We start from the raw sequence: 25,250 nt of genomic DNA on the forward strand, positions 1-25,250 counted from the left end.
TTTTGTTGCTCATATTCAGCTTGTTGACTCTTCCCTAGTAGTCTGCTTAATTTCCCACTTTTATCTCAAATTAAGAAGGCAGGATGCTGGGGAAGGAGATCAACACTTTGGTGTGGTTTTTTTTCCTTTGCTAAAGTTGAGTTTCATTAGATGAGTTTGAATGGGAAAAGTGGTTTTTTGACTCCCATACTGGAAAGTCCTTGCTAGCTGAGGCAGCATGTCAGGATGGCCAGGTAGCAGAACAACCGGTGCCAGACAGCTTGTCTGCAGTGGTCACTTCATTTCTACACCAGGATGGGCTGTATCCTCCGCTTTGGGTGTAAGAAACAGGACCTCCAGAATGGCTTTTGAACTGGAAATTGTGTGCACCCCAGCATAGTATATGTAGTGTGATAGTGGGACTCCCGAGCTTTGGTAGCACGGTAACAAAAAAAATGAAATGGAGGGAATATTGGAGGAGAACGAAGATGCAGGACTGTTTCTGGAAGAGGTCCTGTGCACTCCTTTTGGCCCCTACTGACCTTGCTATTGTGATCTTGCAGGGGGCCCTCGCAGCACAGTGCTTTTGTAGTCACTGGCAGTAACTTGGAACAGGTCTGCTTCTATCTCAGTTTGCTGATTTTTCTGTTCTGTAATCTTATGCGTCTCCTTGGGTTTAAATCCTGCAACCAAGTAGTGGTTTGGATGCACAAACTCAAACCTTTAAGTGTGCATGGCACATCTTGAAGAGGCAGGTCTGCTGAACTCCTGTGCAATCTCTGCATACAAATGCATAAATCCCATGTTTAGGCTACTCCTAGGTGCTTTTCTGTGCAGAGCAACCTCACAGCTCAGACAATGCAAGTGCAAAAGGAAGTGGAATTAAAAAGCAGCCCCGGATGACCCTGTCCTCTCTTTTTTTCATGCTGCATTGGTGGCTTACTGTCTCCAGCTACACAGCAGCGCCGATGCCCATCTAATGCTTTGAGAGAGTGGGTCTGTGGCTTTCCTGCTGCCCCTAGAGCTCCTCTGATGCAACAAGCTGTCTCTCTGCCTCTTTCCCACACTGGGTGCAGCTGTCTCACCCTTAACCATCCCTGCTGGGTTCCCATCACTCTGCTCTTGGGGTTGCCCTGCTTGTATCATTGCAAGTGCAGTGTATATTTTGATTTTGATAAACAACCAGATTATGTAGAATTAGAGGTAAAATTTGTTCTCACTCCGGTTGTGTGGAGGTAAATCGAGTGTGTATTGTTCTGTAGCATGTTTCTTCAGATGATTGCGTGTTCTAAAATTGTAGCAAAGGACAACAGGCTTCGGGTTTGATTTCTGGTTTAACTTGCTGGGGAAGTGTTAAGAAATTCATATTGAGAATCCATGCCTCTGTTTCTGCCTCTGTGATATGAGTATCCCCCCACCCTTTCCTTCTGTAAAGAGTTTTTAGATCTATTATTAGAAATTCTATATGCGCAGTTTCACTGTGGTGTTGGGTTTTTTTGTACTCCTGTTACATTTTCTAATACCCATTAGCAATGCAATAAGTCTGTTCTGGCAGATTACTTAGTTTTATCGTTAGGTTGACTTCAATTTGGAGGGATTATGGTCAAAGTGGGCATTGGATTTTAAGAATTAGTCTATAATGACTGAAACAGCTTTATATCACTGCTAATTCTAAACTCCATTTACTTGAAGTCAAGTGAACTTGCTCCCTGTCTCTGCAGCTTTGACTTAGTAAACTTTGCTCTGAATGGCACTAAGACTGCTTGATAAAACAGAACAGTCTATCTCCAGTAAATCTAGCATAAAGTTGTTGGCTTTCTCTCTAATTGGTCTTTCACATGAGGTTCCATGAAATTCTGGTAGCTAGGCTACTGTGGAGTCAAACTGGACCGTGGTTTTGTGCATGTATCTTTGATAACTTTAGTTCTACCGAAACGTACAGGGCTGAATTTGCCTGTCACTGTAGGGCTAAATCATCAACGTTCTTGACTTTTCAATTCCAAAATACCTTGCATTTGAAGCCTGAAGTATTTTGGTGTGTGCGCTAAGCACTTTGCTAAACCGGGGAATCCAGCTGAAAAATAAGACGAGTGCTCTGCAACACTACACTTGTCAGTGATTGGTGCTTTTGATTTTTATTTTAAACACATGCCATCAGTGAAATTGCAGTGAAAGACTATCATACTGCACACTTAGCTCAAAATGTGATGGTTAAATGTAAGATTGTTGGATTTTCTTTTATCTAGAATACTAGATTTGAGTTTTGGCTCTTATAAAGGAAGGTCAGTTTGCTGTTTTCTTTTTGGCATGTGGCTGTCTTCAGGAAATTCTAATGAATTCTTTGAATGGCTTACATAATGGCAAATATGGAGTTAGTAGCCTGTAAATACATCTGATGGGTATAAAACCAGTGCTTTAACATTAGCCTGGGAGAGGATGTTTCATAAGGATATTTATGCTTTTGAGGAAGAGGCAGATGATTGGCTAATGGGGAGATGAACAGGAGATCTAAAAGGAAATGAATGGGAATGATTTGTACATAATAGAATACTCAGTTCCAAAATAAAATTGCTTTTATGTCAATTTCTGAACTTGCAAGTAGTGCAAAGACAGGTTAAAGGGCTGATATGATACTTGTGAATCTTTTTCTCCTGTGGGTAGCTAAAGACCTATTGAAGATAATAATAAACTCTTTCACTGCTGAGCATCAGAGAAATCCCAGAAGCTCCTAAATTTGCCAGAGGTATGAAAAAATTATTAGAGATGTTACTCGAAAATTACAGCAAAATTGCCTGTTTGGATTCACTCAGTAAAGCTATTGCCTTTTTATTCCAAATGTGGAAGGCAAGGGGAACAGGCTGGCTGGCAATAGCACCAGTTTGGGATTGCGGAGCTCTGTACTCATTTCAGTTCAGTCGGAGACTCGCAGGGTTACATAGTTTACCCAATATCAAAATAAGCCTGATTTTCCAAACTTCTCCATGTATATTATACGTTGTACTTTATCTCCATCCTGTAGATCTATGAAAACTGTGAGAAAAGTCACTCTTCTGGGTGGAGAACAAAACTCTCCTGATAACTTTAAAAGACAAAACAGGAAATGTCATTTTGAAATGTTCTACTCAAAATGAAGTAATGGTTTCTAAAGCCCCAGTGCAGCCATGGTCTGATTTTTTTTTTTTTTTTTCCAACAGAGCAAACAGAAAGCTGGACCATACCAGCTTCAGGAAGTCGAGTTCAGCTCACTGTGAATCCCAGTTTTGCTGTGCATATTCCAGAGCAAGCTGAGTTTCCCAGGGCTGCTAGGTCAAGAACTGGTTCTTTACAGTTAACAGACTTTCAGGTTCCCGAAATACTGACACGTACAAGTCCAGAGGAACCCCAAGTAGTTGCTAATGAAGATATCTTCTTTTGAAATCTGACCAAAGGCTCATTATTTCCCTGAGGGGTGCACAGCCTACAAATTTGAAAGTACTGCCAGCTTTGGTAGGCACAAGTTTCCTAAGGATAGTAATCCTGTAGCAGTTAAACCAATAGCTCTTTCAGGTAACTTATGTATCAGCTCTGCTGCTGATGTTTTGTAATCTCTGTAGCCTTCCAGGAGTGTATGGGGAAACTTGCCCTTGTTGTTGGAAGCTAGTATGTTTCCAGGAAGCATTTTCACTTCAGTTCGTCGCATTTTTCCTGTGTTTTTCTGGAAGATTTTCAGCAACTCTAATTCTGCCTTATGTGCTTAGGTGGCAAAGCCCTCAGGGCACAGCCTGGCACACTGAATGAGTGTGTATGGTACCAAGCTGTGTCCTCAGCTGAGCTGTAACACCTAAAGGCCACCACAAAGCTCCAAATACTCAGTGAGGCTTTTATGCTTGTCTTCCACTATGACACAGGTAACACATCATATCTAGCTGAAAGTGCTTTGATACTTTGCTTAGGACCTCACACAGCTGCAGAAATAAGATGTGAAGGGAAATTGCTGCCTACCACACTAGGAGGGAGCTTCACCTCAAAGCTGCTGCTGCATGTTGTGCCATGATGACTTCAGCTGTTCCCAGTGGGGCGATTTGCTTAGTCTTAGATCTGAGTCACCTGTGCCAGGCTCTGTGTAACGCAGGAAAAGATGTCTCACTAACCAGGTATGAAACAACTAAGACTGTGCAAAGACAAGGATACAGCTTTGCCTTAACAGGATGGGCTTTGGTGTCACAGTTTTTTCAGTGGTTTAAGTGTTGCCAAGGTTTTTCAGGTAGTTAAGAAGCACTTTAAGGTGGAACTTGATGGATGCTCAAACTAGCTTTGCTTGCTCAGGTGAGCTTCTCCCCCAGGTGATAGTATGGGAGAAAGTATGTGTTTGCTCATAAGCTGCAGCTGCAACTAAAGCTAGGAGGAAGAGGAGGGCTGGGAGATTTGCTCTGTTCTTTTAAGTAAGTTGTCTTAAACTAGGTCAGGGTACAAGTGAATAAACTTAGTTAACTCGTCGGACTATGGAGAATAGTTGAAGGCTTGTAGTTACACACTGAAGACAGAACTTTGTGCAACTTGTGGAGAGTTTTTATTCCCAGGAGTCTTGGTAAATACTGGGTTTTGCTGGTATCTTGTAGTATGTGTTGGGCTGACTGTCTAATGATCAAAATGGCTCCTGTTTGTTTAGTGTCTGCATCTCACAGACTTGAATCTTTTTTGGTTGTGATTTTTTTTATCATGATGTTTGTAAGAGAGGTTTTATAAATGAGGAACCTAGTCAATGAAAAATGGAGTTCAAGACTGCATGGAGCTGGCAAAGGAGAAGAGGATGAGAGCTCAGCTGTGGTTTCCCAAGTTCATCTTTTTCAGCAGCTTGGTAGGCATCATTAGCAGTGGTGCTATTCTAGAGATCAAGCAGCCAGATGAATCATGAGTTAGGAAGGAGAGGAGAGATGCAGAATAACATGTACAGTCCTCGAGCTGGTCTCTTCAAACCATGAATGACTTTTGTTTATTGAGGAATTCATTCTAAGTCTACTAGTGCTCAAGCTGCTCTTTACATGAACAAAAGACTTACCTCTTCAGGACTGCAATGGAGCTTTTTTTGTCTGCCCTAAATTCGCTTAAAATTAACTTAATCGTTTCATATTTTTTAATGTTTCTGTGAAACTGCCATGTTGCTGTCTCAGCAGTAACAGTGAGAAGTTGAAAGAAGTTAATCGTGCTGTGTAGCTCAATGCCTTATGGTTTATTATTAAGAATAAAGACAAGCACTCCACTATTTTATCTCTAATGTGCAGTTAACTTAATTCCTAATCCTCTAAAGAGATGGTGTTCTTCCTAACAGTTTGGCTTCTGCCTTGCTTTCAAGCTGCACACAAAACTTAAAAAGTTGAAATGCTCAGTGCTGAGAAAATTTTAATAAATGCACGCATAAGTCAGTCTTCATTAGCTTCTCCTTAAACATTAAGGGAGAGAAGATGTCCTTTTACTGGAGTGTGTGGTTGAGATGAATGCTTAGCAGGCTGCTCTCCTGTTCCTCTTGTGCCCATACCTGCTGTTGACTCATAGTGCAGTGCAGATACCCACGGACTGATACGACGTCAGCTGCGTTCTCTGCTTTAAGTGTTGGTAACTGTGTAAAATACCTGTTCCTCCTGGGCTGCTAGTTCTTTTCTTAGCCCGGCCGCCGCCTCCTCCCCATTATTTCTCCTTGCTGGTTCTAACTGAGTACTCACTGAGGACACGTGGGCTGTGGAACAAGTTAATAAGCTGCTGCGAGCAACTAGATCTTGACAATGATAGTTTCTTTTCAGTGTATTACAGTGCAATGGTATTTAGCAAACAGCTTAACAAGCTTCGTCTGCAGAATTTTGGCATTGCTGTGTTTTCACTTGTGGAAAAACTTGCACTTTCGCCCCTGTTCGCTCTCTGTCTGGGATACAAGCTCCAAAAGTGCTGAGACAATATCTGTGCTCAGGTTCTTTCCAAACTGCGTACAGTCACCAAAACCCCATTGGTTTAGAATATCATTTTCATTGCCCCTCTCTTTTGGGTATGTTTAATTTTAGCCTCTTACAATGTTCCTGTTTTACTAGTATCCCCCACATTCCTTTTATTCCACTCAGCTAATTGGATTAACACACTTACTATATTGATTGTACAGTATTGATTTGATAATACCCATCTTCCACTCCTGACCATAGTCTCATATTTTCTCTGGCTTCAAACCAGCCTTACTAAATGCCCCTCCTCCCCCACCTTTGCACTTAGACTTTGTATAAAATCACAACAGTGATTAAAAGCCTGAAGCTAATCATGCCCAGTGTGCCTGGCCAACTTCAGAAGTACTGAAGGCTGTGGTGAAGGTGTTGAATAATGCTCCCACATCTCGTAATAGGTGCTTGATGCTGACCTAAATGGCCTCCCAGAATCAGAAGCTTGTGTTTTTCCAAGTGGTTAGTGTACTGGTTTGGGCTGGGATAGAGTTAATTTTCTTATAGTAGCTGGTAGGAGCTGTGTTTTGGATTTGTGCTGGAAACGGTGTTGATAAGGCAGGGATGTTTCAGTTAGGGCTGAGCAGTGCTTACACAGAGCCAAGGCCTTTTCTGCTTCTCACCCACCCCACCAGCGAGGGCTGGGGGTGCACAAGGAACTGGGAGGGGACACAGCTGGGACAGCTGACCCCAACAGACCAAAGGGATATTCCACACCATATGATGTCATGCTCAGCAAATAAAGCTGGGGGAAGAAGAAGGAAGTGGGGGATGTTCAGAGTGATGGCATTTGTCTTCCCAAGCAACTGTTACATGTGATGGAGCCCTGCTTTCCTTGAGATGGCTGAACACCTGCCTGCCCATGAGAAGTGGTGATCGAGTTCCTTGTTTTGCTTTGCTTGCGCGTGTGACTTTTGCTTTACCTAATAAACTGTCTTTATCTCAACCCACGAGTTTTCTCACTTTTACTCTTCTGATTCTCTCCTCCATCCCATGGGGGTAAGTGGGCGAGTGGCTGAGTGGTGCTTAGTTGCCAGCTGGGGTTAAACCATGACAAATAGTCACTTGGGTGCTTAGCTTTGGTACCTTTGGGAGAGGTTAAATACCTCAAATATTTTCTTGCCTGAGCTTACTCTTCAATGTTCAGACTTCTGGCAAGAGCTCAACATCCGAATTCCCAGGTGACCTGTGAAAATCTCTAAGTGTCTAAAGCATATAAATTTTAAGCTTTCCTCGAGTCAAGAAATGTTTGCAACAAGGCAAAGTCTAATTGACTGAAATTACCAGTAGCTTTCCAGGAATTGTGGCAAAATAGAACCTGTGTTGATCCTCTGTGAAGAGTTTTTTTGTTGTTTGACAGTCAGATGTGCAAGTTCAAGGATATATGGACTCTGCAGAGTTTTCAGCTTCATATGCATCTTTATTTTGATTACTGATTCCTAAAAAAAGCATGTTCATTATATAGACTGCGTTCTCTAAAAGCTGGAATTGAGTGCTAGGCTGGACAGTGGTCTTCCTTGGGTCCTCTTCAAATGAGCTGATGCTTCCTGCCACCCAGCCTTGGCTTTGTGTGGCTCTGAACACGTGTGAGGCTCCATCCATCCTGCCCCAGCTGAAGCCTTGTGCGCGGTGGACAGGAGAGGCTGATCCTTTGCAAGGAGCTACTTACACTTGGGAGTTCTCCTGTCTCCTCCAAAACAGTATTGCAATAATGGCTTGTTTTGGCACAGGGGAAATGGGAAACAAAATGGCCTGCTTGCCCCTTTTTGCTGTTGATCCAGAGTTCTAGAAATAGGGCTTGCCCCCACTCAAACTGGCTGTGCAGTCCAGAGTGGAGGCTGATGTGCTCACACACAGAGTACAGTCTCCAGGTGCAGGCAGTTTCATTTTCTGTCTCTCTGCAGTTGTCACAGAGTTTTAAAGAAAATTTTCATTATACTATGGCAGTTGTAAGACGCTTCCTCGGTTTGACAGCTGCTATGCCAGCTCACTACTCTCATAACACAGGTGAATTTCTCTTTCATGTTCAATATCAACATTTTACTCTTCTAGAAGAGATCCAAAGCTGTAGCATAAGCAAGGAGAGGACAACCATCAGAAAGTAACAGGCTGTAAACAAGAGGTGTGTGTGGATGCTGTCACAGGGATACTGAAGGAAGATGTGATTGTGAGGGGATTTTTTTGCTGCTATTTGACATTACATTGACTTAAATTTTAGTTCACTCCTTAAAGAAATCCTCTGAAGGCTAAAACCCCAACCCAGGGCAACAAACATCTTATGGTATTTTACTGTCTTTTGCTTGTGTTGACAGGGAGTCAGGGCCTCCAAGTCTCCCTGAAGATTGTGTCAGAGAGGTTAAAAAAAACCCCACAAAACAACAAACAAAAAAACCCCAAACAACAACAACAAAAAATAAAACAAGGGGAAAAAAAAAACAAACTAACAACTAGGAGTCTGTTCTTGCCCTTTTCAGAGACTGGGCGGTGTCGTACCTCCTATAGGAAAGGAAACGGAGGCAAAGTAACCTCTATAAAGGCAGTTGCACATTGGGGGTTTTCATCCTGGTCTTCTACAGTTTGTCTTGGGCCAATCTCTGCTGTTGTGAGCTGTGACCTGTTCAATGCCAGACCCAGCTGGGTGGCGAGTTCTGGGTTAGGGCACTGGGTTTGGGTTGTGCTAGGCTTGCTTGTCACTCTTTGAACCCTTGTGGCCTTTTGCATTTGTGAAGCTAATTCCAGCCTGTGCTTCATCTTGAAAGCTTAGTGTTTTATTTCCTTTACTCTGCATCCAGCAGATGGATATCTGATCAGTGCTCTGAGGTGCTGCCCTAAGTCTGTTTCATTGCAGCTTTGAGAGAGGAAACTTTTGTGATGCTTTTCTTCATTAGAAAAGTGTTCCTTGAGTAAAAGTAACTCTTCCAATCTGCAACAACTCTTCCAGCTTCTTTCCAGCTCTCATACAGGCTGTAAACAACTTTTAGCAGTCACTTTGTTATTTTCCCCCCCCCTCTAAAAGGTTTTCCAGATTCACTTCCTAACACCTCCCTTTCTCCAAGACCTCATTTCCCTGGGAGCCCTGTGAAATACTTTACATGGCCACAGCGTAGGCAGGAGCAGAAAGGAAGGGGGGTAGTGGGACAGGGCTGGGGGTGCTCACAGCAGCAGCTGGCTAAGCCCTGTCCATGCTCCTTCCTCCAGTCTGTGCAATTGGAGGTCGTATGTGTGCTCTTGAGAGTAGTTTCAACCCTCTATAGACAGGGCTCTGGAGCTGGGATCTGGGTGGCCTGGGTTTGCCAGTGGGATTTTAAGGGCAATTGCTGAGGATTTCCGTGCAGCCTGGAGGTCAGGGCTTTCCAGAGTCCTTTTGCTTCTAGAGGGCTGGAGTGGTGCCTTAAGGGACAGGAGTTGCCTTTCCAAAGCAGTGAGTGCAGGGAAGCCCTGTTGCAAATGGAGGAGAAAGATTTGGGGAGCTCTGCATGGGTTGGGATGGGAACTGAAGGGAGTTGAGCTGAGTATTGCAAGAATTGGCTCTTTTTGAAGCCTTAGTGCAAGTATTGAAGAAGATACACTGTTTGGATTAGGCTGGAGCTTGTGGATGAGGCTCAGAACAGGCCTGAGAGGTAGGGGTGCCCTCTGCTATTAGCACAAAAAAGGCTGATCCCTAATGCTTGGAAAAATCTGATTCTCATCTGAAGTGAGGGTAAATGCTGCGTTTCTGATTTAATTGTGTTTGCTCTCCGAATTCAGCTTTATTGTAATACGTGGCAGGAGGGCAGTGGCCTCTGTTAGAGCTGTTGGGAATGATGGGTTTTGAGTGTGTGGAATAGCTTGTCCTTTCATAAAGCTGCTTCCTTTTGGACTGGGAAGAAAGCAAATATTAATGGCTGCTTCAGCTGCTTAAGCATATCTAAACTTCATTTGGCAATATCTCATTTCACATCCCTTACTCTTGCATGGTGTCAGTACTGCTGTCATCCTCCCATGCTGGATTGTTGAAACCGTTAGCAGTGGAGTTACTTTTAATCCCAGAAAGCAAACTGTCAAACTACTGCGGTGCAACACAAAGGACAAATGGCTTTTACTGGAACAGCCTTTTAAAATCGAACCTAAAGGACTATGGGCCTTCACTCTTGGATTTGATGTTAGCACTAGCTGTATTTAGATATTTGTGATGTTACTAGTGTAAGAGCAGATGAAACTGTTTTCGTAGAACAGTTTGGGATGGAAGGGACCTTCAAGATAATCTAGTTCCAACCCCCCTGCTGTGGGCAGGAACACCCTCCACTACACCAGCTTGCCCAAAGCCTCATCCAACCTGGCCTTGAGCACTTCCATGGATGGAGCATCCACAACTTCTCTGGGCAACCTGTTCCAGTGCCTCACCACCCTCAGCGGGAAGAATTTCTTCCTTAGATCTCATTGAAATCTCCCTTCTTTCAGTTTAAAGCCATTGCCCCCTTTTTTGCCTCAGGAAATCTCATATTTTCTGAGGTGTAATCTACAGTGATCTAAGTCTGAAGAAATGGGTTAGTCACAAAAACAAACACCTCTTTTTTAGGATGTCTTTTTGATGGAAGCTTTCTGAGGAGCTCTAGCTCCCACATCACAGATCACAAAGGTCGAGGATATGCTGTTGCTGCCGCTTTGCCATGAAAACCCCTGCGTGACCCCTGCTTCCCATTGACCGGGGCTGTTACCCATAGAGCTGTGCTTGGGAACAGTCCTGCTGCGAGCAGCTTTTGATGCCAAGAGCTGATTCTCAAATTGGGCATTTCACTATTTCCTGTTCAGAGATCATCATGCCTGAGTTGTCTTTCCACATTCGATCCCCTGAACCTTTCTCTTTGGTTTTTTGCTAGTTTGTCTGTTGCTTTTCTAGTATGTGCTTCAGAGACTGGGTGGAAATGCTAAACCACTGAGAATGAGTGGGGAGGGAGAAATATTGCAGAAAAATTGCTAGTTGTATCTGCTCAACCTTAGCCATTCCTTGATAAAAAACCTTTTTCACTTCCTTCCTTTGTGACAATTTATCTCTGACTAAAGTTTTAATTGTATTTATTAATAAAGAAATAAATTTACTCCTCAGAGAAAAAGATTCCTTATTACTCCAACTTGCTGGTTCCTCACTCTTCTGACAAGCAGTGCAGCAGCTGGTAGCATGTGGGTTTTGGGAGGCCCTGGGCTGTGGCTAGCTCAGGAGCTGCGAACAAATGTTTTTCTAATCTGTGGCTCTGTCTCCAAACAGCAGCATAAGGCTCATGAAATGGGAGTGTAAGCTAATTTAGGGCAAGACGTACAAGGAGCACCTGAGGTCCTTTGGTTGGTTCAGCTAGGAGAAGAAGAGGCTGGGGAGTGCTGTCACCACAGCCTACAGCTTCCTCAAGGAGGGCAGCAGAGATGGATGCTGATCTCCTCTCTCTGGTGACCAGCGATAGGACACGTGGGAGTGGAATGAAGCTGCATCAGGAGAAGTTCAGATTGGACATTAGGAAGAGGCTCTTCACTGAGAAGGTGGTCAGTCACTGGAACATGCTCCCCAGGGAAATGGTCACAGCACCAAGCCTGTCAGAGTTCACGGAGCATCTGGATGATGCTCTTAGTCATATGGTTTAGTTTTAGATAGTCCTGCAAGGAGCAGTGAGTTGGACTTGATCCTCATGGGTCCCTTCCAACTTGAGATATGATTCTATAACCTACCATTACTTTGTTTTATGGAGTAAATGCTTTGCAAGGCAAGCAAGCACAACAAACCAGCTCAGCTACTTGCATCCAGTGAATGTACTTTCGGGGGGAAATGTCAGTTGAGTGTTCCTGAATTGTGTGCAAACAGGCTTGTTAGGGCCTGGCAATAGTCACATCACTGGACAGAAAAAAGTCTCTGCTAAACAACATTGCTTTGCAGTGGATAGCTTTGTTTTAAAAAAAACTGAGCTTGCAAATTAGGTTTTGTTTCTCATAGTAGCTTCTCTAGAATTTCAGTTGTGCTTGGCAAGTCCCTGAGGGGCATGGTTGCCCTCTGGTATAATTTAGCATTGTCCGTGACAGTCGAGCGTTACTTCATCTCAGAGCAGTGGAAAAGCAGAGTGTCTTTTGTGGTGTTTAATCAGGGGATTGCCATTAAGAGCTAGGTTATGATAAAAATGAGGAAAGTTTATATAAATTGAAATGTCTAGTTGTACAAAAATAACAGCTAACAGGTGGCTGATACTAACCAGGCAAATGGGGTAAATTATGATTTGAATGCAGAGGTGTTGCCTTGTTGAAGATACCCAGCAACTCAATAAGCTCCAGGAACATAAAAAATTCCTAAGGGCCCAGTCCTGCAATGCACTCTGCAAATGAGCTTAATTGAATTGTAATGAGGCTAGTTATGGACAACCGTTCCACTTGCATGCAGCTCATTGCAGGATTAGGCTCGAACTCCTGAGTGCAACATATGTTAAAGCTTTACTTTTAAATTTTCAAGTTGTCAGAAGGCCATTTGAACACCTTATTTATACTTTTAACTTCACATAAGACTTGACATGCACCTTCCTGCAAATGGGCAGCTGATGAGGAGCTGTCTGAACCCAACCTGCAATGGGAAAGACAGTTGAAATGTTTGTGATGAACCTTGTATGTTGGTCATGTTGTGATCCAGCACATAAGTGCTCCTCTTGAGAAATTGCATGCCAGTCTTTAACAAAATATGATCTGAGAAGGAGTTGCCATTAGGAATGATTTGAGATGGGCTGCTGGTCTTCAAAGGCTTTGAAGCCAATTGAATACTGAAAGTGGCGGCATGCTCTGTGCTCCTCTTATATGTCAGTGATTTTATTAATAAAAATCAGTATGTTCATACATCCTTAAATATTAATAGCCAAATTTCTCGGTGCGAGAGAGCTTGTTCTGAACAAGATTTTTTCAAATGTTTTTTAATTCCTAGCAGTGTTTACACATTGACAGTTTAGAAGAACAGCAAATACCTGCACATGCTTATTTAGAAATAAAATTTGCTATAGGGCTGACTAATACTGCTGAGGATTGGGATCCAATTATGTGACATAACAAAGGCAACTGACAAGCACAATTCCCTGTGAATGGAATCTTGGAGGGAAGTTGTGGTGCCGCAGTGATAACTTGTGCCATATAATACAATTTTCACCCTAAGACGCTTCCTCTGGAGGTGAGAGAAGCGTGTTTTAGTAAAATGCATGACTTAATTTCATCATATTTTGAGTGGAAAGTAGGCAAAGTTTGGGGCTTCTATATTAAGAGTGAGTTGAAGTCATTTAAACTGCATCCCACATATCAAATTCTGTAGGCACAGGACTTGTACAATTCTATTTATCTTGCCCTCAGGCTTACATATAAATCTCTGATGAAATATAATACTATAATTACTGCTTAACTATTTTTAAATAGGTAAAAATGGCCTATCAATACATAATAAACAGAGATAACGGAATATTTTATTCATGTTTTCTGAAAGCTTCAGTTATTTCTATTTGGATATCAATTAGAGTTTGCTTTTAAACAGAATTCAGAGTAGTAGCATTCAATTTACTTACTCTAAATTAGATGGCAGTATGTTTCACTTAATATAAATTGTGTGTGATTACTTACAATCAGTTTAAATCAATAAGTTTGTGATGGATTTTTACCCTGTGCCATAGTTTCTCAGTAATAAATCCCTTGTTTAGTCCAGAAGGCATCGCTTCTTTTGGCAGCTTTCCATGCGTTTCCGTAATGAGTATTGGATAGGCACAGTTTCAGCAAATCAGCATTTAAGGGGAAAAAAAGTCCCTATAGAGGATAAACGTATTAAAAAATCAATTTAACTCAACTAGTCCCAATTCAAATGAACAGAAGATTCAGCTTTGAGAATCTTGGAGTCTGTTCCTTGTAGAAGAAACTTGTACCTATCCTGGCCTAATAATTTAAAGACAGGGAATCAGAATGTGATCTGTAATTCAAGGGTTGGAGGCTTTGTTACAAAATCCATGAAGGATAGGTGCAGAATACTATTTTCATGTTTGATTGATTGAACTGAGTCACAAGCTGGCTTGACTTGTTCCTGAGGTCATGCCACCTATCTGCAGAAACCATTGTCTTTACCCCAGAAGAGAAGACTCCTATAAACTAAAGAAGTTGTTCTGGAGAAATTGCATAGTGGTCACAGTGCATAATAAAAGATAACCTACCTGTAAAACTGTTTGTCATTGGGTTTTAACAGGAGAAGGGAAAAGAGCCCCAGGAGGTGGCAGCAAGGCAGCAGGCACTTATGGATGGTGACATCCTGGATTTTGTCGATCGCCTTGAAGTATGGCTTGCTGGTGAGATGGGTAGGAAGAGTTACTTGAAGATGAAGGAAAATGTGAGCTCTAGGAATGGTGGAGCACAGTAAAAACCAACCTGACTGTGGCACTGTACTGATATGAGTGGCAGCCTCCAACCTCACTTACTGTTGGAGCTCCTGGTGGAAAATCTGTTGGTCTAAAGCATCTACTCAATCCCATGGGGATGGCTATAGTAATTATTTCAATCAGAGTGGATAAATCAATTTTCGTCTTCCTCAAATGGAAAGCTGTGTCTAGGCCAGGAAGCCGTTCACCATCTCTCATGTGAGTTCCATCCTCCAGCTCATTTATACTAGAGTGTGAGCAAACGTATGCTCAGCCTTTCTCCCATTTCACGCTTGAGCTCCTGGTTATAAAAGGCACCCGCTAGTGCAGTGCTGCTTCCCAAGACTGAGCAGACTTCATGAAGGAATTCTTAAAAGAAATAAAGCATGGAAGTGAATTAGTGAAATCCTGAGCTTCAAAGACCACCAAAGAAGTCAGGGAGTGCCAAGTATTGCAAGGTCTGGCAGTTGGGAGGCAGCAAGGGAGCAATGTAGTGAAGGGTCTGTAGGAAGAGAGCAATCCATGTAAAACAAGCATTTGTTTTGGTGCAAGAATGGTAGGTTAGGGATAACTTGCATAAAATCACTCAACTTTAATGCAAGCACCAGGGCTAAAGATATGTATTATGACTTGCTGGATGCTCTGTTTCTTTGTATAAATTGATCTATTTTTTCATTCTTTTCTGGAGCTCTTGGGTTGTTTAGGTAGCAGGTGGCAATTGTGGAGCTCCTGCAGCCAGAAGGGTGGTAAAGGGACATTTAACAGCATGGGTTGCCTTTTATTTTTAAAGGAACTGCAGATCTGCTGGCTGTCTTGGCAAGAAACAGCTTGGCAGCTGTTAGTGGCTATTTCTCTTCAGCAGAACAAAGTGTACTGAGTTGGTCTTCGTCTGTTTTCCCCGCGATGGCGCAGAGGTGCTTAGCGTTTGCGAGTAGACTAACTGCAACCTCCATGTGTGTGCTCTGTGCGTGCTTGCCAGGCTTGTGCCCCAGGCCTTTCTCCCACTGCTTTTTCTGAAATACGTCATTAGTCTGTGAACATGAAGGAGTATTTTGTATCTGGGCTACCTGTGGGTTCCAATTTGTAAAGTAATTACCACTAGGTGCAGGTCTTGCATCAAGGCTGACACCAAAAGAACTATTTGAGGTGTGTGTGCAAGTATATAATTTCATGGTTTTAATTCATTTGATTGAGAATGTTGTAGAATGGTTTGGGTTGGAAGGGACCCATCAAGATCATCTAGTTCCATATTCCCTCCAGCATGACCCAGATGTCCCAGTCCAGTGCCCTGTCCAACTTGCAGCATGTGCAGCAGGGAGTCAGTCGCTTCTGCTTGAATGGAAACTACTTTTGAGAAGTACTTGCCTGTGAGTGCAGCTGAAAGTATAATTATAGCACATGGGGAGACCATGTGCTGATAGGCAATGAAAAACAACTGTCCTTTGAAGACTGTGCCCATCCTTTCTTCTTTATTGTGGTATCTGTTTTAAAATCAGTTTGTGGCAATCATAATAGTTAGTATTTCTCATCCTTGGAGCCTTCCAGGTCTCATCCTTTCAATGCAATAACCACTTGGACTTCTTGACCTGTGCTTTAAGCCACTCTCGAGGTGTTCCAAGGAGATAGCTTAGGGAAGAAATATGTTCGTTATGCTCACTGATACTCCTTTTTCTCTGTGCATGGATACCGCAGTAATTGTGCAATAGCAAGAGCTGCAGATAAGGTGCCCTGTGATCTTAAATGAAGCTTCTGATGTTACAGCGCTGAAGTACACAAACGTGCTGCGATGGTGCCTGACAGTTCGCAGTTACCTTCAGCATAGTTACCGCACTCAAAGTAGGGCAGATGAAAATGGCTTCTTGTGGTGAATATTAATCTGGCCCATAGCTATGCTCCTACCTCTGCTCTTTCTATTGCTCAAGACCATTTGCCACTGCATTACAGTTCAACGTGCTATTTTTCTTGCCTTGCCTTTTAGGCAAATGTTTGGATGATCCAATGCCTGCAAAAAGCTTTGCGTAACTGTTAGCAAAATCCCTACCCATAGCCACCTACACTCCTGCTGAAGCCTCTGGCTGAGCAATCCTGCTGTCTCCAGTAGGAAAGAGTGTTACTGGCTGCGGCTGGATCTGAATTTCAGTGGCTGAAGTGGCTTTTTTCTTTTTTTTTTTCCCCCTCTAGGGAGAGCAGGTTGTGTGGGGAAAGACATTCCCAGCAGAAGCAGTTACTAAACTTTCCACCCAGGAATTGGTGCTGATGGCACAGGATGCTCTGAATGGTGGTGCATGGATCTTCTCTCCCCTCTCCCATTGCAAACTGTGTGGAATAGTGTAATTGGCACATTGCCAAGCACTTTTACTCACATGAAGCTGGTCCTTTGCACTATAAAGCTATGTGAACAGACTTTACGTTTTCCCCCAGTCCTTGCATTTAGCTTCAAACATAGATGGCTCTGGTGTGGGTATATTTAAACACCTTAAGATTTGCCGTTTTCAAATCCGGTTTCTCTTTGCCTTTTAGAGTAGCAATTCTTTCCAAGGAGTCATCAGTATGCTGATGTGTTACCTCCCAAATGCTTTTCGTCTTTAGGTAGCTGTGCCTGCTACATCAGGCTTGCCAAACATCTTAGATCTTTGCCACTGTTACAGCTGATCCGCATTGCTATGGGTGATTTTGCATTTCAATGTTGTGAAATTTCAGAGGAGACTTCAACTTGCCTTAGCCGTGCCTTCTGCTCGTGAGTCATTTCTGGGAAGATACTGACTAAAGCAAACTGAATCCTGACAGGTAATAAGGCTGCAGTCAGACAAGGCAAAAAATGTTCTCTGCAAAACTTCTTCCTCTTTTTCTCTGTCGTGGTTTAGGCCCAGATGGCAACTAAGCACCACGTGGCCACTCGGTGGCTCCTTCTCCCCAGTGGGATGGGGTGGAGAAAATAAAATGAAAAGCTTGGTGGTCAAGACAAGAACAAGGAGGGATCTTCACCAATTATGGTCATGGGCAAAACAGACTCGACTTGGGGAAGAAATCAGTTTAATTTGTTAGCAATGAGATCAGAGTAGGATAATGAGAGATAAAACAAAATCTCAAAAAATACATCTTCCCTCCACCTCTCCCTTCTTCCCAGGCTTGACTTCACTCACAATTTCTCTCCCTGCTCGGCAGTGCAGAGAGATGGGGAATGGGGGTTGTGGTCAGTTTGTCACACATAGTTTCTGCCACTCCTTCCTCCTCAGAGGGAGGACTCCTCACACTCTTCTCCTGTATTGGCATGGGTCCCTCCCATGGTGTGCAGCCCTTCAGGAACAGACTGCTCCAGCATGGACTTCCCATAGAGTCACAGCTTCTTTGGACACAGCCACCTGCTCCGGCGTGGGGCCCTCCACGGGCTGCAGGTGGATCTCTGCTCCACCATTACCCTCCATGGCTGCAGGGGCACAGCCTGCTGTCTTACCACAGGTCACAGGGAAACCTCAGCTCCAGCACATCTCTTCCTGCTCCATCTTCACTGACTGTGGTACCTGCAGAGCTGTTTCTCTCACATCCCCCTCCTCTCTTTGCTGCAGCCGTGCTGGGCCAACTGGCCCAACAAACCCTTGTGGCCCTCCACAGGCAGCTTTCCAGGTGGGATGCTGCGGGGCAAGGCCCCCTCCTTTCTCTGCTAGAGGTTACATGCCACCACCCCAGCAGTTTCTTTCCTCCCTTCTTAAATGTTTATCATAGAGGTGCTTGTTTGACTCAGCCTTGGCCAGAGATGGGTCCAACTTGGAGCTGTGGAAGCTTCTAGCAGCTTCTTACAGGAGCAACCCCTGTAGCCCCTCCTCTGCTACCAAAACTGTTTGTTTGCTGGACAAACCCAACACGATCTCCTTTCTCTGAAGAAAAATGTACAAGTTGGCAGATGATGAATCTGAACAGCAGAAGATTTTGCTCCCTCTCACCTCCCTGGGAGAATGGGCAGTGACAGGCCAAACTCCCATTTGCTCCCCTGGCTTGTGGGACGAGTTGTGTGCAGCCTTGTGTCAGAGGTGTGGGAATCCACCCAAATGCTCCAGGTCTGATCTCTGACAAGTAGTGTTCTTCTAACTGAAGTTGGTGTGAAGGGAGACTGAAGAAAGGAGTCAGAGCAAATGGAGGTATTGCTCCACCTGAACCTGGAAGGTGTCCACTCACTGCTTTTATTTATTATGCCTTACAAAGAATCGACAGGGAAAGTGAGAGGGAGAGTGGGCCAATCCACTCATAAATAAAATCCTTATGTAGTTTGGAAACACAGGCAACTACAGTTGCATTAATTTAGTACTAAGCTTCTGAAGATTCAGAGAATCAGTTGCAAATGCATTCAGATTTCCCTCTCTCCAGTCCTGAACTACTGCTTCTCTCTTGAGGAAGACATGGAAGATAGTGTCTTGTGAACAAGCAATCTGCTAAACAAAAATAAATTTCTTTTATGATTCTATTTTACATCTTTCTGTATTTCTGTTGTGAGAGACTATTTTCTGAAAAGAACTTGTAGCTTCTTTGGCAAGAGAGGATGTGGCAAATGTGCAGTCCTCTTAAACTAAACATCTGTGTTTAGAAACTGAAATCTTTTGATCCACAGAAGGGACAGATTCCACCCACCACCCACCCTCCAGCACCACCTATTGCATTCTTAGGTTAAGTTGCAAGTCTAATGGCTGAATCAAACTTGGCTTTGAGCAGCCTGTATTAATGAAAAAAAAAAAAATTCTCCTCTCTCTGCCTCCCATCCTTCTTTTGAGTCTCTGTCAAGGTGATGGTACTAAATTTCTGTTGTCAGTGAAGATTTGTCCAATGGCTTACCCTGTGTGTGTCTGATGACCAGTGAATTTGTGTTGAATGTGGAAGCTTTGGGAAGCTTAGGTGGGAGTTTGTAGGTTACCCATGAAAACAAAGCTCCTTTTCATAGTGACAGTGTGCTCACAGAAAACGTTGGGGTGTTTCTTGCCACAGCTGTGCTTCTCCATGTTTAGCACCTCGCATCCTATCTCTACCCTCTGCCTTACAAAAGGACCGTCTGCATGGTTTCTGCTGCAGTATGTCTTAGTTTCATTTCCAACTGTGGCTATTAGTATTCCACAAATAACCGTTTAGGCACTTGGGTTTCTCAGTAAAAGGAGAACTTAAAACAAGACTGGACTTGATATTCAGGATAGATGTCTCCAGGAAAGCTCGTGGGTTTTGCCCAGAGGCTGTCAGATTTCCACAGTGACCTGGGCTTATTTTATAATTGCTCCCCAGTATTCTTTACGTGCATTTTTTTCCTCTTTGTAACAAAGGCAGACTTTGAACTTGCATTTTATTCTATACCTTTTTTTCCCTCTATTGGGCACAGGGAAGATTCCTCTTGCTTAGCTACCAAAAAGCAAAACAGAATCGAGTGCTTTCTCCTGAAGGAGTTGGGTAGCTTGTACCTGTGGGGACTTTGAGAGCCTGCAGGTTGGGCCGGTGAAGGCAGAGGTTGCTGGGAGGGAGCCCGCTTGGGCTGTGGCCTCGGGAGCCATCTTCTGGTTCTGTCATCTTGTTTTCCTTCCATCCTGTCTTCTGACTCCAGTTCATCTGTGTCAAATAGGCATGGATAAAGCTGGATTGACAAGTCCCTGGGACTGCTGTGGGGTCGGTGCAGAGCAGCTAACTCCGCTGAGAAGAGGAGCAGTTGGTGCTTGCCATGGCTGAGTGCATCTGAAGAACATAAAAGAATTTGGGATGCACAGACTGTAATGTCTTTCATCTTGCCAGTGTATTACCCTACAGGATCCTTTCCGGGTGCTTTGAAATTTTTAGGATTAAATGAGTCTCTCAAGTGACCTATTCGCTTGCCCTCCCATTCTTGTGAGGGTGGGCGTCTTGGATCTCTGGACTGTTAGCATGATGATGTTTGTAATGCAGAGAAGTTGTTTGGCTTGATTTTTCTCTTTTCTTTCTATTTTTCCTGATAGTTGAATTGGGCTGGTTCCAGGCTAACTTTATGACAAAGCCCTTCTGTCTGTTGTGAAGGGCTGAAGGCATAATCACTACTTTCTCATTTAAATTCTGAAATTGCCTTTCAAATTTCACCTTTTCATTTCTTTTGTAAAAGTCTTTTCTGGCCTTTTGAAGGATGAGCAAACACGGTTGCAGTACTGCAGTTTCGGTAAAAAGCTATAAATTGCTCCCTGTGCTCTTAACACAGGATTTACATAATCCCAAATCATGGCATTGGAAGAGTAACTTCTAACTTGGATCCATGTCCAGGGAATGTTGAGGGTTCTAGCTGGGGGGATGTGGTTTACTTGTTTGCTCTTCATGGTTTGCTTTATTTTTAAAAGCTATGGTTGGGCAAAAGAGAGCAAGGTACCCCTCTGCCTCCATCCATCCCCAGGTTGATCCTGTACAGGAGGGCCGCTTCCTTCATGGAGAGCCACAGTGATCAGCTGGGAGAGGCCGAGGTGCACGGCAAGCACTCTACGAGCAGCAGTGAGGAACAGCGAGGGGAACGGGCAGCAGATCCACAGTCCAGCCTCAGAGCGGGGAGCACCGACTCCTGGAGAAGGGTGATAAGGAGAGAGGTGCCACTTGGTTTATCCCTGCCTCCCTCTTCCCATGTTCACCCAGGAACGGTGGTACTTGTTTCGGACCCTCTTATTTGAATCTGTCATACTCAGTGCATTTATGTTTTTTTTTGTTGCAGAATTTAACCTGCCTTGGTTTGTTTTCTCCCAAGCTAGCTCTGGAGATTCACTGCTCTTTTGGTATTTTTCCTGTGTTCACTTTAAAGGAAAGGTGTAGGCAGAGCCATCTCCCAGCTCGAGTTGACGCAGGATGCTGTCACAAAAATCAAAGTGTCAAAATGTGTTTGCTATGGAGGAAGGTCTGTTTTTTGATTATACTACCTTATTACCAAACATATTTCTCTTGGGCAAGTGTGGGAAGCCTTTTCCTTGCTAAAGGCTATATAGACCTTTCAAATAACTTTTGACTATCTATACATTAAAACACACAGTTATGGTTTTTACCCCTTATGTTACTATTGAATAATTTTGCTGTGGGCTTTATGAAATAAGTAGTTAGCTGTAGCCAGCCAGAGGGTTGCAGATTCACTGCACAGACTTGACAGACTAGTAAGCTTTCTCTTAATAGTGTCTGTAAAGCTGATGCTGCTGGAGCTGTAGTGTCATTTCTCAACTTGAAGTCAGATACTTCGAGACGTGCCTACCGTGTTTTCCCAGCTGTGCTAGCCACAGCAAAGCAGCCAAATCTTGCTGGAAATGTTGATAGCTGAGGGTATCTTCTGTAGGAGAATGGCCAGAAAATTGCTTTTGGTAGCAGCTCAATCTACGTAGCAAGGGCGAGAGACAGGTCACAATTGCACACATGCATTAGGACTTGGAAACTGGGAAAAGCAGAAATTCCTTTGTGAACAGAAACTAAGTTTTGTCAGATGTCCTATGGGCCATGTGAGTTCTTTGGAAATAATTTGATTTTTTATTTTTTTAAGTCTTGAATGAAGTCAAAGGACTTCAAATGTGGCAAAGCTTTGCCTTTAATGGCTGAGTTAATGAAGCACTGAAATGATTTGTCTTGGGAGGCAGCAGCATCTTCATCACTGGCAGCTGCTAAGGTCGCATTGGGTAAACACCTTTTGGGACTGGTATGGGTCACAGCTGACCTTGTCTGAGGCAGAGGGACAGCTGAGACAAACTTACTGTCTTCCTGTGCCCTTGCCTTGTGTTCTAGGACTTGTGACTTCAAAAAGTAACAAGGGCCTGATGCATCTTCTTCAAAGTACGTGCTGGCCCCAACTCTCAGCTTTTTTCCCTTTCTTAGAGAGGATTTTGAGTGATGGCAGTACAGTGCTTGCATTGACTAGTGCCTTGGTAGTGAAGGCATTCCAGCCCATGTGAAGGTCAGCAGTGCTGTTTGATTTTGGAGAGCAGTGCTGGCAAAACATGTTTCATAATCTAAGACTCCTAAGGGACTTCTCTAATTCCTCAATTTTCTGTGAGTTTGCAGCTCGTTAGGAATAGAGTAGGTTATGGGTGAGGTCTGTAAGTAAGCATTGTGTTGAAGCTTATCTCCCTCAAACTTTGAGGGAGATGTCTCCCTTGAGTTACTGGCAATCTATGTAAAGGAGTGAGTGAGTATGAAAAACACTAATGAAAGCACATAATAGTTTTTGCAAGCAATTAAGTAGGAGATAGCTTTTTGGATCTGGAGAGAGTAAACAGCTAGAAAATTGTGGTCATTTGACAGCAGGAAATCTATTTTTTGTCATTACTGTATATTGGAGAGATCAGTAAATGAGACTGTTTAAACCTCGATCAGTCACCAGCCCACACAGGATCACTTTCTGCTTTCCTCTTTCTCTTCATTTAATTTCATTGCTGAGATTGACAGATTCAAGTATGAGAGGCTTTAAATATGTGATCATTCCCATCTCAAGGATTTGCCTGGCTTTTTAGTTTTCAAATCTCATTTCAGAACACATTACATTAAATGACATGAAATTTCCAAGTACTTTAATTACTTTTTTTTAAATAAACCGTTCTTATCCATTGCTATTGCTTACAGACTCTGTGACAGAGAAAATTGTAGCTGTTTACTGGTGCAATACCACATTCCCTAATTGTGTTATCCTTCAGGATGTGAAGAGAAGTTACCCAGCTACAGCTGTGAACTTTGGTAAGCAAAACACAACTTCTAGTTCCAGAATTACAGCTTGCTGTAGGACTCTTCCTTTGAAAGCATCTCCACATCTGAAGAGTGCTGAAGAGCCAGCTGTGTCTCTTGAGCTTCTTTTGCAGAAGAGAAAAAACTGATCATTGATTCGGAAATGAAGATGAATGGGTTGTATTATATTTTAGGTGTTGCTTCTGATCCTGTCGACGTTGACTTGCTGCTGATGTAAAGTTTTGTTACCTGGGAACGAAAAACGAAGGAAGGCAGAGCAGAGCGGAGCAAAGGATAAATTTGCAAAGCTTCTAATGAAAAAAGAACGGTGATGAGGAAAGAATTGTTGTTTCTAATTGGAACGGATGGTGGGATCTTCCCATTCAAATTACCATTTCTAATTGACTTGTAGGAGAGTGCTTGCTGTGGTTTTTCTGCCGTGGTGTTGCTAGGAAATGTTGCTAAGCAACTGTTCAATGACTGAACCGACCTTTAAGATAAATATATGTATTTTTTTCCCCATTTTGATGCTGGAGAGCAAACCTCTATTTTTTTCTCTTTACTGGCCTTTCGGCAGCAGGAGTTATTTGGGATGGGGATTGCTAAATAATAGTCTGCTTAAGGTTTGGCAAAGGTGTTTTGTAGGCACAGCTTTTTTGTGTGTAACATTCTCAGGAGCTCAATTTCTTTCTTGCAATGTGAGCAGCGAAAGTTGGCAAATAATGTTTTGAATAATTTATCTGATTAATTTTGAGATCTCTATTGAATAAATCGTTGAAGAAATCTTCTTCACTATTCACCTGGCTGCACAGGTGCTGGGCAGGGCAAAAGGAGAGCACGAGATGACTTTTGGTGCAGTTCAACAAATAGGATTTTGAAGACACTCATGTTGATCAGGCCTTCTCGTAAGAGGCCTGGTGGCACAGCATGAAGCAGTTGCTGGAACCTATTAGGAGTGTTTTCCCTTTACTAGCTGTCTTTGAAACAAATCCCTTTGTTTATTATCATGTTCAAATGAATCATGCTTATAATTTTTGGAATGCTTTTGCCTGCCCAAAATGATTTCTATGTCTTTCCAGAGGAACAGTGTGAATAATCTTTAAGGCTCATAATTCAAAAGCACCTCTAGTTAAAGACAACTTGCAGAAAGCAATAGACATATTCTAAGTTTTTCCATGGTTAAGGCCAAAGTCCCAAAATGCCAACACTGTTGAGTGCAGCCATATAGGAGTTCTATACTTTATCTACAGTCACATCAGAGAGCTGATATGGAGAGGTGGCTTCTGCTCCATGGAAATGCACAGAGATTCACATCATTTGAGGATGGAGTGTGCGGTCTCTCTCCGGCACAAAGCAGTGGAGGAGGAGGATCCTGAAAGCTAAGGCAGAGCAAATTGCTAGGAGCTGGATGGTGCTGTTCCCTCTGTCTGTGTGTGTGAAAGAGAAGTGGACTCTTCCTGATGGTGACTTATCCATCCTTTGTACAACATCTGTTATGATGGAGGGACTTACTTTCTCCTCTGGTTGCAGGTAGGTCAGAGTACCTGTGCCTGAGCAGAGCAGTGAGAATGAGACTGCCAGGGAGGAGGGGGAAGAATCTTGCACTGAATAATGCTGCAATAATTTCTGAAAGAATGTGGCTTTTGCCACACTCGGGACAGAGTAAGACTCGTTCTACTACATGTAGCAAGGACTTGGTATGATTAGCATGAAATTGAATTTTGTGTTGATCTAAGGCAGTAGTATGGCACAGAACTAATGAGCACATAATTTCATTTCTTCCCATCCCTTAAATAATAAGAGAGCTTCAATCCAAACTTGAAGGGGAACACTCGCTCCTGTGTGGTCATGGGAAAGAGTCAATGCTATAACTTGCCTTTGTAAAGGAACAGAATTCAGATTCAGTGAAGCAAGCCAGGGCTTTGCTGGCAATGAGGTGGAGGTTGGCTTATTAGCATTCATTTTTGTCTTTGCTTTCTGCTGTATGCCTAGGAACAACAGTTGTTTTAAATTAGGCCAGAATGGAAGTATTAGAGGACTGTGACAGGGTATTGTGTGGTTATTCTATCACCAGATTTTTAAGTCTAATTTGGTTTGGTAACCTTCTGATTCCCCAAAAAATGGAGTATAGTCTTCATTCTAAATGTACAGATGGACTTCTCATGTTTCTTGTTCAGAGAAAGCATCACAGGTGCATGCAACACCTTACAGAGACTAAACATTTCAATTGTTTGTGTAAAGTCTAGATCCTGCAAATCCT

This window comes from Tauraco erythrolophus, chromosome 21, assembly GCF_009769465.1.
Source record: "Tauraco erythrolophus isolate bTauEry1 chromosome 21, bTauEry1.pri, whole genome shotgun sequence".
NCBI lineage: Eukaryota > Metazoa > Chordata > Aves > Musophagiformes > Musophagidae > Tauraco > Tauraco erythrolophus.